A 14461-nucleotide genomic window follows, 5' to 3' on the forward strand; every position below is an offset into this window, starting at 1 on the left:
TTGGGATTCCTCAGGATCTCAAACAAATAAATTATTAAATAAATAAATAATGTTTTCAACATTTTTTAACTCTGCCGTGGCCGGTCCCAAGCCCGTGCTGTGAAACGAGGAGGGTCAGATGCTGGGACAAGGAAACCAGCTCTGTAAAAACTATTTGCTACTGCGGTCAGGGAGGGCCTTGGAAAAGCTCATTGGGATTCCTCAGGATCTCAAACAAATAAATGAATAAATAAATAATGTTTTCAACATTTTTTAACTCTGCCATGGCCGGTCCCAAGCCCGTGCTGTGAATAGAGGAGGGTCAGATGCTGGGACAAGCAAACCAGCTCTGTAAAAACTATTTGCTACTGCAGTCAGGGAGGGCCTTGGAAAAGCTCATTGGGATTCCTCAGGATCTCAAACAAATAAATGAATAAATAAATAATGTTTTCAACATTTTTTTAACGCTGCCATGGCCGGTCCCAAGCCCGTGCTGTGAAAAGAGGAGGGTCAGATGCTGGGACAAGCAAACCAGCTCTGTAAAAACTATTTGCTACTGCGGTCAGGGAGGGCCTTGGAAAAGCTCATTGGGATTCCTTAGGATCTCAAACAAATAAATGAATAAATAAATAAATAATGTTTTCAACATTTTTTAACTCTGCCGTGGCCGGTCCCAAGCCCGTGCTGTGAAAAGAGGAGGGTCAGATGCTGGGACAAGCAAACCAGCTCTGTAAAAACTATTTGCTAGTGCAGTCAGGGAGGGCCTTGGAAAAGCTCATTGGGATTCCTCAGGATCTCAAACAAATAAATGAATAAATAAATAAATAATGTTTTCAACATTTTTTAACTCTGCCGTGGCCGGTCCCAAGACCGTGCTGTGAAAAGAGGAGGGTCAGATGCTGGGACAAGGAAACCAGCTCTGTAAAAACTATTTGCTACTGCGGTCAGGGAGGGCCTTGGAAAAGCTCATTGGGATTCCTCAGGATCTCAAACAAATAAATGAATAAATAAATAATGTTTTCAACATTTTTTAACTCTGCCATGGCCGGTCCCAAGCCCGTGCTGTGAAAAGAAGAGGGTCAGATGCTGGGACAAGCAAACCAGCTCTGTAAAAAAAACAATTTGCTACTGCGGTCAGGGAGGGCCTTGGAAAAGCTCATTGGGATTCCTCAGAATCTCAAACAAATAAATGAATGAATAAATAAATAATGTTTTCAACATTTTTTAACTCTGCCGTGGCCGGTCCCAAGCCCGTGCTGTGAAAAGAGGAGGGTCAGATGTTGGGACAAGCAAACCAGCTCTGTAAAAACGATTTGCTACTGCGGTCAGGGAGGGCCTTGGAAAAGCTCATTGGGATTCCTCAGGATCTCAAACAAATAAATTATTAAATAAATAAATAATGTTTTCAACATTTTTTAACTCTGCCGTGGCCGGTCCCAAGCCCGTGCTGTGAAAAGAGGAGGGTCAGATGCTGGGACAAGGAAACCAGCTCTGTAAAAATTATTTGCTACTGCGGTCAGGGAGGGCCTTGGAAAAGCTCATTGGGATTCCTCAGGATCTCAAACAAATAAATGAATAAATAAATAAATAATGTTTTCAACATTTTTTAACTCTGCCATGGCCGGTCCCAAGCCCGTGCTGTGAATAGAGGAGGGTCAGATGCTGGGACAATCAAACCAGCTCTGTAAAAACTATTTGCTACTGCGGTCAGGGAGGGCCTTGGAAAAGCTCATTGGGATTCCTCAGGATCTCAAACAAATAAATGAATAAATAAATAATGTTTTCAACATTTTTTTAACTCTGCCATGGCCGGTCCCAAGCCCGTGCTGTGAAAAGAGGAGGGTCAGATGCTGGGATAAGCAAACCAGCTCTGTAAAAACTATTTGATACTGCAGTCAGGGAGGGCCTTGGAAAAGCTCATTGGGATTCCTCAGGATCTCAAACAAATAAATGAATAAATAAATAAATAAATAATGTTTTCAACATTTTTTAACTCTGCCGTGGCCGGTCCCAAGCCCGTGCTGTGAAAAGAGGAGGGTCAGATGCTGGGACAAGCAAACCAGCTCTGTAAAAACTATTTGCTAGTGCAGTCAGGGAGGGCCTTGGAAAAGCTCATTGGGATTCCTCATGATCTCAAACAAATAAATGAATAAATAAATAATGTTTTCAAAATTTTTTTAACTCTGCCGTGGTCTGTCCCAAGCCCGTGCTGTGAAAAGAGGAGGGTCAGATGCTGGGACAAGCAAACCAGCTCTGTAAAAACTATTTGCTACTGAGGTCAGGGAGGGCCTTGGAAAAGCTCATTGGGATTCCTCAGGATCTCAAACAAATAAATGAATAAATAAATAAATAATGTTTTCAACATTTTTTAACTCTGCCGTGGCCGGTCCCAAGCCCGTGCTGTGAAAAGAGGAGGGTCAGATGCTGGGACAAGGAAACCAGCTCTGTAAAAACTATTTGCTACTGCGGTCAGGGAGGGCCTTGGAAAAGCTCATTGGGATTCCTCAGGATCTCAAACAAATAAATGAATAAATAAATAATGTTTTCAACATTTTTTAACTCTGCCATGGCCGGTCCCAAGCCCGTGCTGTGAATAGAGGAGGGTCAGATGCTGGGACAAGCAAACCAGCTCTGTAAAAACTATTTGATACTGCAGTCAGGGAGGGCCTTGGAAAAGCTCATTGGGATTCCTCAGGATCTCAAACAAATAAATGAATAAATAAATAAATAATGTTTTCAACATTTTTTTAACTCTGCCGTGGCCGGTCCCAAGCCCGTGCTGTGAAAAGAGGAGGGTCAGATGCTGGGACAAGCAAACCAGCTCTGTAAAAACTATTTGCTACTGCGGTCAGGGAGGGCCTTGGAAAAGCTCATTGGGATTCCTCAGGATCTCAAACAAATAAATGAATAAATAAATAATGTTTTCAACATTTTTTTAACTCTGCCGTGGCCGGTCCCAAGCCCGTGCTGTGAAAAGAAGAGGGTCAGATGCTGGGACAAGCAAACCAGCTCTGTAAAAAAAACTATTTGCTACTGCGGTCAGGGAGGGCCTTGGAAAAGCTCATTGGGATTCCTCAGAATCTCAAACAAATAAATTATTAAATAAATAAATAATGTTTTCAACATTTTTTAACTCTGCCGTGGCCGGTCCCAAGCCCGTGCTGTGAAAAGAGGAGGGTCAGATGCTGGGACAAGGAAACCAGCTCTGTAAAAACTATTTGCTACTACGGTCAGGGAGGGCCTTGGAAAAGCTCATTGGAATTCCTCAGGATCTCAAACAAATAAATGAATAAATAAATAATGTTTTTAACATTTTTTAACTCTGCCATGGCCGGTCCCAAGCCTGTGCTGTGAATAGAGGAGGGTCAGATGCTGGGACAAGCAAACCAGCTCTGTAAAAACCATTTGCTAGTGCAGTCAGGGAGGGCCTTGGAAAAGCTCATTGGGATTCCTCAGGATCTCAAACAAATAAATGAATAAATAAATAAATAATGTTTTCAACAGTTTTTAACTCTGCCGTGGCCAGTCCCAAGCCCGTGCTGTGAAAAGAGGAGGGTCAGATGCTGGGACAAGGAAACCAGCTCTGTAAAAACTATTTGCTACTGCGGTCAGGGAGGGCCTTGGAAAAGCTCATTGGGATTCCTCAGGATCTCAAACAAATAAATGAATAAATAAATAAATAATGTTTTCAACATTTTTTTAACTCTGCCGTGGCCGGTCCCAAGCCCGTGCTGTGAAAAGAGGAGGGTCAGATGCTGGGACAAGCAAACCAGCTCTGTAAAAACTATTTGCTACTGCGGTCAGGGAGGGCCTTGGAAAAGCTCATTGGGATTCCTCAGGATCTCAAACAAATAAATTAATAAATAAATAATGTTTTCAACATTTTTTTAACTCTGCCGTGGCCGGTCCCAAGCCCGTGCTGTGAAAAGAGGAGGGTCAGATGCTGGGATAAGCAAACCAGCTCTGTAAAAACTATTTGATACTGCAGTCAGGGAGGGCCTTGGAAAAGCTCATTGGGATTCCTCAGGATCTCAAACAAATAAATGAATAAATAAATAATGTTTTCAACATTTTTTTTAACTCTGCCGTGGCCGGTCCCAAGCCCGTGCTGTGAAAAGAGGAGGGTCAGATGCTGGGACAAGCAAACCAGCTCTGTAAAAACTATTTGCTACTGCGGTCAGGGAGGGCCTTGGAAAAGCTCATTGGGATTCCTCAGGATCTCAAACAAATAAATGAATAAATAAATAATGTTTTCAACATTTTTTTAACTCTGCCGTGTCCGGTCCCAAGCCCGTGCTGTGAAAAGAAGAGGGTCAGATGCTGGGACAAGCAAACCAGCTCTGTAAAAAAAACTTTTTGCTACTGCGGTCAGGGAGGGCCTTGGAAAAGCTCATTGGGATTCCTCAGGATCTCAAACAAATAAATTAATAAATAAATAAATAATGTTTTCAACATTTTTTAACTCTGCCGTGGCCGGTCCCAAGCCCGTGCTGTGAAAAGAGGAGGGTCAGATGCTGGGACAAGGAAACCAGCTCTGTAAAAACTATTTGCTACTGCGGTCAGGGAGGGCCTTGGAAAAGCTCATTGGGATTCCTCAGGATCTCAAACAAATAAATGAATAAATAATGTTTTCAACATTTTTTAACTCTGCCATGGCCGGTCCCAAGCCCGTGCTGTGAATAGAGGAGGGTCAGATGCTGGGACAAGCAAACCAGCTCTGTAAAAACTATTTGCTACTGCGGTCAGGGAGGGCCTTGGAAAAGCTCATTGGGATTCCTCAGGATCTCAAACAAATAAATGAATAAATAAATAAATAATGTTTTCAACATTTTTTTAACTCTGCCGTGGCCGGTCCCAAGCCCGTGCTGTGAAAAGAGGAGGGTCAGATGCTGGGACAAGCAAACCAGCTCTGTAAAAACTATTTGCTACTGCGGTCAGGGAGGGCCTTGGAAAAGCTCATTGGGATTCCTCAGGATCTCAAACAAATAAATGAATAAATAAATAATGTTTTCAACATTTTTTTAACTCTGCCGTGTCCGGTCCCAAGCCCGTGCTGTGAAAAGAAGAGGGTCAGATGCTGGGACAAGCAAACCAGCTCTGTAAAAAAAACTATTTGCTACTGCGGTCAGGGAGGGCCTTGGAAAAGCTCATTGGGATTCCTCAGAATCTCAAACAAATAAATTAATAAATAAATAAATAATGTTTTCAACATTTTTTAACTCTGCCGTGGCCGGTCCCAAGCCCGTGCTGTGAAAAGAGGAGGGTCAGATGTTGGGACAAGCAAACCAGCTCTGTAAAAACGATTTGCTACTGCGGTCAGGGAGGGCCTTGGAAAAGCTCATTGGGATTCCTCAGGATCTCAAACAAATAAATGAATAAATAAATAATGTTTTCAACATTTTTTTAACTCTGCCGTGGCCGGTCCCAAGCCCGTGCTGTGAAAAGAGGAGGGTCAGATGCTGGGACAAGCAAACCAGCTCTGTAAAAACTATTTGCTACTGCGGTCAGGGAGGGCCTTGGAAAAGCTCATTGGGATTCCTCAGGATCTCAAACAAATAAATTATTAAATAAATAAATAATGTTTTCAACATTTTTTAACTCTGCCGTGGCCGGTCCCAAGCCCGTGCTGTGAAACGAGGAGGGTCAGATGCTGGGACAAGGAAACCAGCTCTGTAAAAACTATTTGCTACTGCGGTCAGGGAGGGCCTTGGAAAAGCTCATTGGGATTCCTCAGGATCTCAAACAAATAAATGAATAAATAAATAATGTTTTCAACATTTTTTAACTCTGCCATGGCCGGTCCCAAGCCCGTGCTGTGAATAGAGGAGGGTCAGATGCTGGGACAAGCAAACCAGCTCTGTAAAAACTATTTGCTACTGCAGTCAGGGAGGGCCTTGGAAAAGCTCATTGGGATTCCTCAGGATCTCAAACAAATAAATGAATAAATAAATAATGTTTTCAACATTTTTTTAACGCTGCCATGGCCGGTCCCAAGCCCGTGCTGTGAAAAGAGGAGGGTCAGATGCTGGGACAAGCAAACCAGCTCTGTAAAAACTATTTGCTACTGCGGTCAGGGAGGGCCTTGGAAAAGCTCATTGGGATTCCTCAGGATCTCAAACAAATAAATGAATAAATAAATAAATAATGTTTTCAACATTTTTTAACTCTGCCGTGGCCGGTCCCAAGCCCGTGCTGTGAAAAGAGGAGGGTCAGATGCTGGGACAAGCAAACCAGCTCTGTAAAAACTATTTGCTAGTGCAGTCAGGGAGGGCCTTGGAAAAGCTCATTGGGATTCCTCAGGATCTCAAACAAATAAATGAATAAATAAATAAATAATGTTTTCAACATTTTTTAACTCTGCCGTGGCCGGTCCCAAGACCGTGCTGTGAAAAGAGGAGGGTCAGATGCTGGGACAAGGAAACCAGCTCTGTAAAAACTATTTGCTACTGCGGTCAGGGAGGGCCTTGGAAAAGCTCATTGGGATTCCTCAGGATCTCAAACAAATAAATGAATAAATAAATAATGTTTTCAACATTTTTTAACTCTGCCATGGCCGGTCCCAAGCCCGTGCTGTGAAAAGAAGAGGGTCAGATGCTGGGACAAGCAAACCAGCTCTGTAAAAAAAACAATTTGCTACTGCGGTCAGGGAGGGCCTTGGAAAAGCTCATTGGGATTCCTCAGAATCTCAAACAAATAAATGAATGAATAAATAAATAATGTTTTCAACATTTTTTAACTCTGCCGTGGCCGGTCCCAAGCCCGTGCTGTGAAAAGAGGAGGGTCAGATGTGGGGACAAGCAAACCAGCTCTGTAAAAACGATTTGCTACTGCGGTCAGGGAGGGCCTTGGAAAAGCTCATTGGGATTCCTCAGGATCTCAAACAAATAAATTATTAAATAAATAAATAATGTTTTCAACATTTTTTAACTCTGCCGTGGCCGGTCCCAAGCCTGTGCTGTGAAAAGAGGAGGGTCAGATGCTGGGACAAGGAAACCAGCTCTGTAAAAATTATTTGCTACTGCGGTCAGGGAGGGCCTTGGAAAAGGTCATTGGGATTCCTCAGGATCTCAAACAAATAAATGAATAAATAAATAAATAATGTTTTCAACATTTTTTAACTCTGCCATGGCCGGTCCCAAGCCCGTGCTGTGAATAGAGGAGGGTCAGATGCTGGGACAAGCAAACCAGCTCTGTAAAAACTATTTGCTACTGCGGTCAGGGAGGGCCTTGGAAAAGCTCATTGGGATTCCTCAGGATCTCAAACAAATAAATGAATAAATAAATAATGTTTTCAACATTTTTTTAACTCTGCCATGGCCGGTCCCAAGCCCGTGCTGTGAAAAGAGGAGGGTCAGATGCTGGGATAAGCAAACCAGCTCTGTAAAAACTATTTGATACTGCAGTCAGGGAGGGCCTTGGAAAAGCTCATTGGGATTCCTCAGGATCTCAAACAAATAAATGAATAAATAAATAAATAAATAATGTTTTCAACATTTTTTAACTCTGCCGTGGCCGGTCCCAAGCCCGTGCTGTGAAAAGAGGAGGGTCAGATGCTGGGACAAGCAAACCAGCTCTGTAAAAACTATTTGCTAGTGCAGTCAGGGAGGGCCTTGGAAAAGCTCATTGGGATTCCTCATGATCTCAAACAAATAAATGAATAAATAAATAATGTTTTCAAAATTTTTTTTAACTCTGCCGTGGTCTGTCCCAAGCCCGTGCTGTGAAAAGAGGAGGGTCAGATGCTGGGACAAGCAAACCAGCTCTGTAAAAACTATTTGCTACTGCGGTCAGGGAGGGCCTTGGAAAAGCTCATTGGGATTCCTCAGGATCTCAAACAAATAAATGAATAAATAAATAAATAATGTTTTCAACATTTTTTAACTCTGCCGTGGCCGGTCCCAAGCCCGTGCTGTGAAAAGAGGAGGGTCAGATGCTGGGACAAGGAAACCAGCTCTGTAAAAACTATTTGCTACTGCGGTCAGGGAGGGCCTTGGAAAAGCTCATTGGGATTCCTCAGGATCTCAAACAAATAAATGAATAAATAAATAATGTTTTCAACATTTTTTAACTCTGCCATGGCCGGTCCCAAGCCCGTGCTGTGAATAGAGGAGGGTCAGATGCTGGGACAAGCAAACCAGCTCTGTAAAAACTATTTGCTACTGCGGTCAGGGAGGGCCATGGAAAAGCTCATTGGGATTCCTCAGGATCTCAAACTAATAAATGAATAAATAATGTTTTCAACATTTTTTTAACTCTGCCGTGGCCGGTCCCAAGCCCGTGCTGTGAAAAGAGGAGGGTCAGATGCTGGGATAAGCAAACCAGCTCTGTAAAAACTATTTGATACTGCAGTCAGGGAGGGCCTTGGAAAAGCTCATTGGGATTCCTCAGGATCTCAAACAAATAAATGAATAAATAAATAAATAATGTTTTCAACATTTTTTTAACTCTGCCGTGGCCGGTCCCAAGCCCGTGCTGTGAAAAGAGGAGGGTCAGATGCTGGGACAAGCAAACCAGCTCTGTAAAAACTATTTGCTACTGCGGTCAGGGAGGGCCTTGGAAAAGCTCATTGGGATTCCTCAGGATCTCAAACAAATAAATGAATAAATAAATAATGTTTTCAACATTTTTTTAACTCTGCCGTGGCCGGTCCCAAGCCCGTGCTGTGAAAAGAAGAGGGTCAGATGCTGGGACAAGCAAACCAGCTCTGTAAAAAAAACTATTTGCTACTGTGGTCAGGGAGGGCCTTGGAAAAGCTCATTGGGATTCCTCAGAATCTCAAACAAATAAATTATTAAATAAATAAATAATGTTTTCAACATTTTTTAACTCTGCCGTGGCCGGTCCCAAGCCCGTGCTGTGAAAAGAGGAGGGTCAGATGCTGGGATAAGGAAACCAGCTCTGTAAAAACTATTTGCTACTGCGGTCAGGGAGGGCCTTGGAAAAGCTCATTGGAATTCCTCAGGATCTCAAACAAATAAATGAATAAATAAATAATGTTTTCAACATTTTTTAACTCTGCCATGGCCGGTCCCAAGCCTGTGCTGTGAATAGAGGAGGGTCAGATGCTGGGACAAGCAAACCAGCTCTGTAAAAACTATTTGCTACTGCGGTCAGGGAGGGCCTTGGAAAAGCTCATTGGGATTCCTCAGGATCTCAAACAAATAAATGAATAAATAAATAAATAATGTTTTCAACATTTTTTAACTCTGCCGTGGCCGGTCCCAAGCCCGTGCTGTGAAAAGAGGAGGGTCAGATGCTGGGACAAGCAAACCAGCTCTGTAAAAACCATTTGCTAGTGCAGTCAGGGAGGGCCTTGGAAAAGCTCATTGGGATTCCTCAGGATCTCAAACAAATAAATGAATAAATAAATAAATAATGTTTTCAACATTTTTTAACTCTGCCGTGGCCGGTCCCAAGCCCGTGCTGTGAAAAGAGGAGGGTCAGATGCTGGGACAAGGAAACCAGCTCTGTAAAAACTATTTGCTACTGCGGTCAGGGAGGGCCTTGGAAAAGCTCATTGGGATTCCTCAGGATCTCAAACAAATAAATGAATAAATAAATAATGTTTTCAACATTTTTTAACTCTGCCATGGCCGGTCCCAAGCCCGTGCTGTGAAAAGAAGAGGGTCAGATGCTGGGACAAGCAAACCAGCTCTGTAAAAAAAACTATTTGCTACTGCGGTCAGGGAGGGCCTTGGAAAAGCTCATTGGGATTCCTCAGAATCTCAAACAAATAAATGAATAAATAAATAAATAATGTTTTCAACATTTTTTAACTCTGCCGTCGCCGGTCCCAAGCCCGTGCTGTGAAAAGAGGAGGGTCAGATGTTGGGACAAGCAAACCAGCTCTTTAAAAACGATTTTCTACTGCGGTCAGGGAGGGCCTTGGAAAAGCTCATTGGGATTCCTCAGGATCTCAAACAAATAAATGAATAAATAAATAATGTTTTCAACATTTTTTTAACTCTGCCGTGGCCGGTCCCAAGCCCGTGCTGTGAAAAGAGGAGGGTCAGATGCTGGGACAAGGAAACCAGCTCTGTAAAAACTATTTGCTACTGCGGTCAGGGAGGGCCTTGGAAAAGCTCATTGGGATTCCTCAGGATCTCAAACAAATAAATGAATAAATAAATAAATAATGTTTTCAACATTTTTTAACTCTGCCATGGCCGGTCCCAAGCCCGTGCTGTGAATAGAGGAGGGTCAGATGCTGGGACAAGCAAACCAGCTCTGTAAAAACTATTTGCTACTGCGGTCAGGGAGGGCCTTGGAAAAGCTCATTGGGATTCCTCAGGATCTCAAACAAATAAATGAATAAATAAATAATGTTTTCAACATTTTTTTAACTCTGCCATGGCCGGTCCCAAGATCGTGCTGTGAAAAGAGGAGGGTCAGATGCTGGGATAAGCAAACCAGCTCTGTAAAAACTATTTGATACTGCAGTCAGGGAGGGCCTTGGAAAAGCTCATTGGGATTCCTTAGGATCTCAAACAAATAAATGAATAAATAAATAAATAATGTTTTCAACATTTTTTAACTCTGCCGTGGCCGGTCCCAAGCCCGTGCTGTGAAAAGAGGAGGGTCAGATGCTGGGACAAGCAAACCAGCTCTGTAAAAACTATTTGCTAGTGCAGTCAGGGAGGGCCTTGGAAAAGCTCATTGGGATTCCTCATGATCTCAAACAAATAAATGAATAAATAAATAATGTTTTCAACATTTTTTTTAACTCTGCCGTGGTCTGTCCCAAGCCCGTGCTGTGAAAAGAGGAGGGTCAGATGCTGGGACAAGCAAACCAGCTCTGTAAAAACTATTTGCTACTGCGGTCAGGGAGGGCCTTGGAAAAGCTCATTGGGATTCCTCAGGATCTCAAACAAATAAATGAATAAATAAATAAATAATGTTTTCAACATTTTTTAACTCTGCCGTGGCCGGTCCCAAGCCCGTGCTGTGAAAAGAGGAGGGTCAGATGCTGGGACAAGGAAACCAGCTCTGTAAAAACTATTTGCTACTGCGGTCAGGGAGGGCCTTGGAAAAGCTCATTGGGATTCCTCAGGATCTCAAACAAATAAATGAATAAATAAATAATGTTTTCAACATTTTTTAACTCTGCCATGGCCGGTCCCAAGCCCGTGCTGTGAATAGAGGAGGGTCAGATGCTGGGACAAGCAAACCAGCTCTGTAAAAACTATTTGCTACTGCGGTCAGGGAGGGCCTTGGAAAAGCTCATTGGGATTCCTCAGGATCTCAAACTAATAAATGAATAAATAATGTTTTCAACATTTTTTTAACTCTGCCGTGGCCGGTCCCAAGCCCGTGCTGTGAAAAGAGGAGGGTCAGATGCTGGGATAAGCAAACCAGCTCTGTAAAAACTATTTGATACTGCAGTCAGGGAGGGCCTTGGAAAAGCTCATTGGGATTCCTCAGGATCTCAAACAAATAAATGAATAAATAAATAAATAATGTTTTCAACATTTTTTAACTCTGCCGTGGCCGGTCCCAAGCCCGTGCTGTGAAAAGAGGAGGGTCAGATGCTGGGACAAGGAAACCAGCTCTGTAAAAACTATTTGCTACTGCGGTCAGGGAGGGCCTTGGAAAAGCTCATTGGGATTCCTCAGGATCTCAAACAAATAAATGAATAAATAAATAATGTTTTCAACATTTTTTAACTCTGCCATGGCCGGTCCCAAGCCCGTGCTGTGAATAGAGGAGGGTCAGATGCTGGGACAAGCAAACCAGCTCTGTAAAAACTATTTGCTACTGCGGTCAGGGAGGGCCTTGGAAAAGCTCATTGGGATTCCTCAGGATCTCAAACTAATAAATGAATAAATAATGTTTTCAACATTTTTTTAACTCTGCCGTGGCCGGTCCCAAGCCCGTGCTGTGAAAAGAGGAGGGTCAGATGCTGGGATAAGCAAACCAGCTCTGTAAAAACTATTTGATACTGCAGTCAGGGAGGGCCTTGGAAAAGCTCATTGGGATTCCTCAGGATCTCAAACAAATAAATGAATAAATAAATAAATAATGTTTTCAACATTTTTTTAACTCTGCCGTGGCCGGTCCCAAGCCCATGCTGTGAAAAGAGGAGGGTCAGATGCTGGGACAAGCAAACCAGCTCTGTAAAAACTATTTGCTACTGCGGTCAGGGAGGGCCTTGGAAAAGCTCATTGGGATTCCTCAGGATCTCAAACAAATAAATGAATAAATAAATAATGTTTTCAACATTTTTTTAACTCTGCCGTGGCCGGTCCCAAGCCCGTGCTGTGAAAAGAAGAGGGTCAGATGCTGGGACAAGCAAACCAGCTCTGTAAAAAAAACTATTTGCTACTGTGGTCAGGGAGGGCCTTGGAAAAGCTCATTGGGATTCCTCAGAATCTCAAACAAATAAATTATTAAATAAATAAATAATGTTTTCAACATTTTTTTAACTCTGCCGTGGCCGGTCCCAAGCCCGTGCTGTGAAAAGAGGAGGGTCAGATGCTGGGACAAGGAAACCAGCTCTGTAAAAACTATTTGCTACTGCGGTCAGGGAGGGCCTTGGAAAAGCTCATTGGGATTCCTCAGGATCTCAAACAAATAAATGAATAAATAAATAAATAATGTTTTCAACATTTTTTAACTCTGCCATGGCCGGTCCCAAGCCCGTGCTGTGAATAGAGGAGGGTCAGATGCTGGGACAAGCAAACCAGCTCTGTAAAAACTATTTGCTACTGCGGTCAGGGAGGGCCTTGGAAAAGCTCATTGGGATTCCTCAGGATCTCAAACAAATAAATGAATAAATAAATAATGTTTTCAACATTTTTTTAACTCTGCCATGGCCGGTCCCAAGATCGTGCTGTGAAAAGAGGAGGGTCAGATGCTGGGATAAGCAAACCAGCTCTGTAAAAACTATTTGATACTGCAGTCAGGGAGGGCCTTGGAAAAGCTCATTGGGATTCCTTAGGATCTCAAACAAATAAATGAATAAATAAATAAATAATGTTTTCAACATTTTTTAACTCTGCCGTGGCCGGTCCCAAGCCCGTGCTGTGAAAAGAGGAGGGTCAGATGCTGGGACAAGCAAACCAGCTCTGTAAAAACTATTTGCTAGTGCAGTCAGGGAGGGCCTTGGAAAAGCTCATTGGGATTCCTCATGATCTCAAACAAATAAATGAATAAATAAATAATGTTTTTAACATTTTTTAACTCTGCCGTGGCCGGTCCCAAGCCCGTGCTGTGAAAAGAAGAGGGTCAGATGCTGGGACAAGGAAACCAGCTCTGTAAAAACTATTTGCTACTGCGGTCAGGGAGGGCCTTGGAAAAGCTCATTGGAATTCCTCAGGATCTCAAACAAATAAATGAATAAATAAATAATGTTTTTAACATTTTTTAACTCTGCCATGGCCGGTCCCAAGCCTGTGCTGTGCATAGAGGAGGGTCAGATGCTGGGACAAGCAAACCAGCTCTGTAAAAACCATTTGCTAGTGCAGTCAGGGAGGGCCTTGGAAAAGCTCATTGGGATTCCTCAGGATCTCAAACAAATAAATGAATAAATAAATAAATAATGTTTTCAACAGTTTTTAACTCTGCCGTGGCCGGTCCCAAGCCCGTGCTGTGAAAAGAAGAGGGTCAGATGCTGGGACAAGGAAACCAGCTCTGTAAAAACTATTTGCTACTGCGGTCAGGGAGGGCCTTGGAAAAGCTCATTGGGATTCCTCAGGATCTCAAACAAATAAATGAATAAATAAATAAATAATGTTTTCAACATTTTTTTAACTCTGCCGTGGCCGGTCCCAAGCCCGTGCTGTGAAAAGAGGAGGGTCAGATGCTGGGACAAGCAAACCAGCTCTGTAAAAACTATTTGCTACTGCGGTCAGGGAGGGCCTTGGAAAAGCTCATTGGGATTCCTCAGGATCTCAAACAAATAAATTAATAAATAAATAAATAATGTTTTCAACATTTTTTAACTCTGTCGTGGCCGGTCACAAGCCCGTGCTGTGAAAAGAGGAGGGTCAGATGCTGGGACAAGGAAACCAGCTCTGTAAAAACTATTTGCTACTGCGGTCAGGGAGGGCCTTGGAAAAGCTCATTGGGATTCCTCAGGATCTCAAACAAATAAATGAATAAATAAATAATGTTTTCAACATTTTTTAACTCTGCCATGGCCGGTCCCAAGCCCATGCTGTGAATAGAGGAGGGTCAGATGCTGGGACAAGCAAACCAGCTCTGTAAAAACTATTTGCTACTGCGGTCAGGGAGGGCCTTGGAAAAGCTCATTGGGATTCCTCAGGATCTCAAACAAATAAATGAATAAATAAATAATGTTTTCAACATTTTTTTAACTCTGCCGTGGCCGGTCCCAAGCCCGTGCTGTGAAAAGAGGAGGGTCAGATGCTGGGATAAGCAAACCAGCTCTGTAAAAACTATTTGATACTGCAGTCAGGGAGGGCCTTGGAAAAGCTCATTGGGATTCCTCAGGATCTCAAACAAATAAATGAATAAATAAATA

Source organism: Pelophylax lessonae, assembly GCF_965119305.1.
Source record: "Pelophylax lessonae genome assembly, chromosome: 3".
NCBI classification, from domain to species: Eukaryota; Metazoa; Chordata; class Amphibia; order Anura; family Ranidae; genus Pelophylax; species Pelophylax lessonae.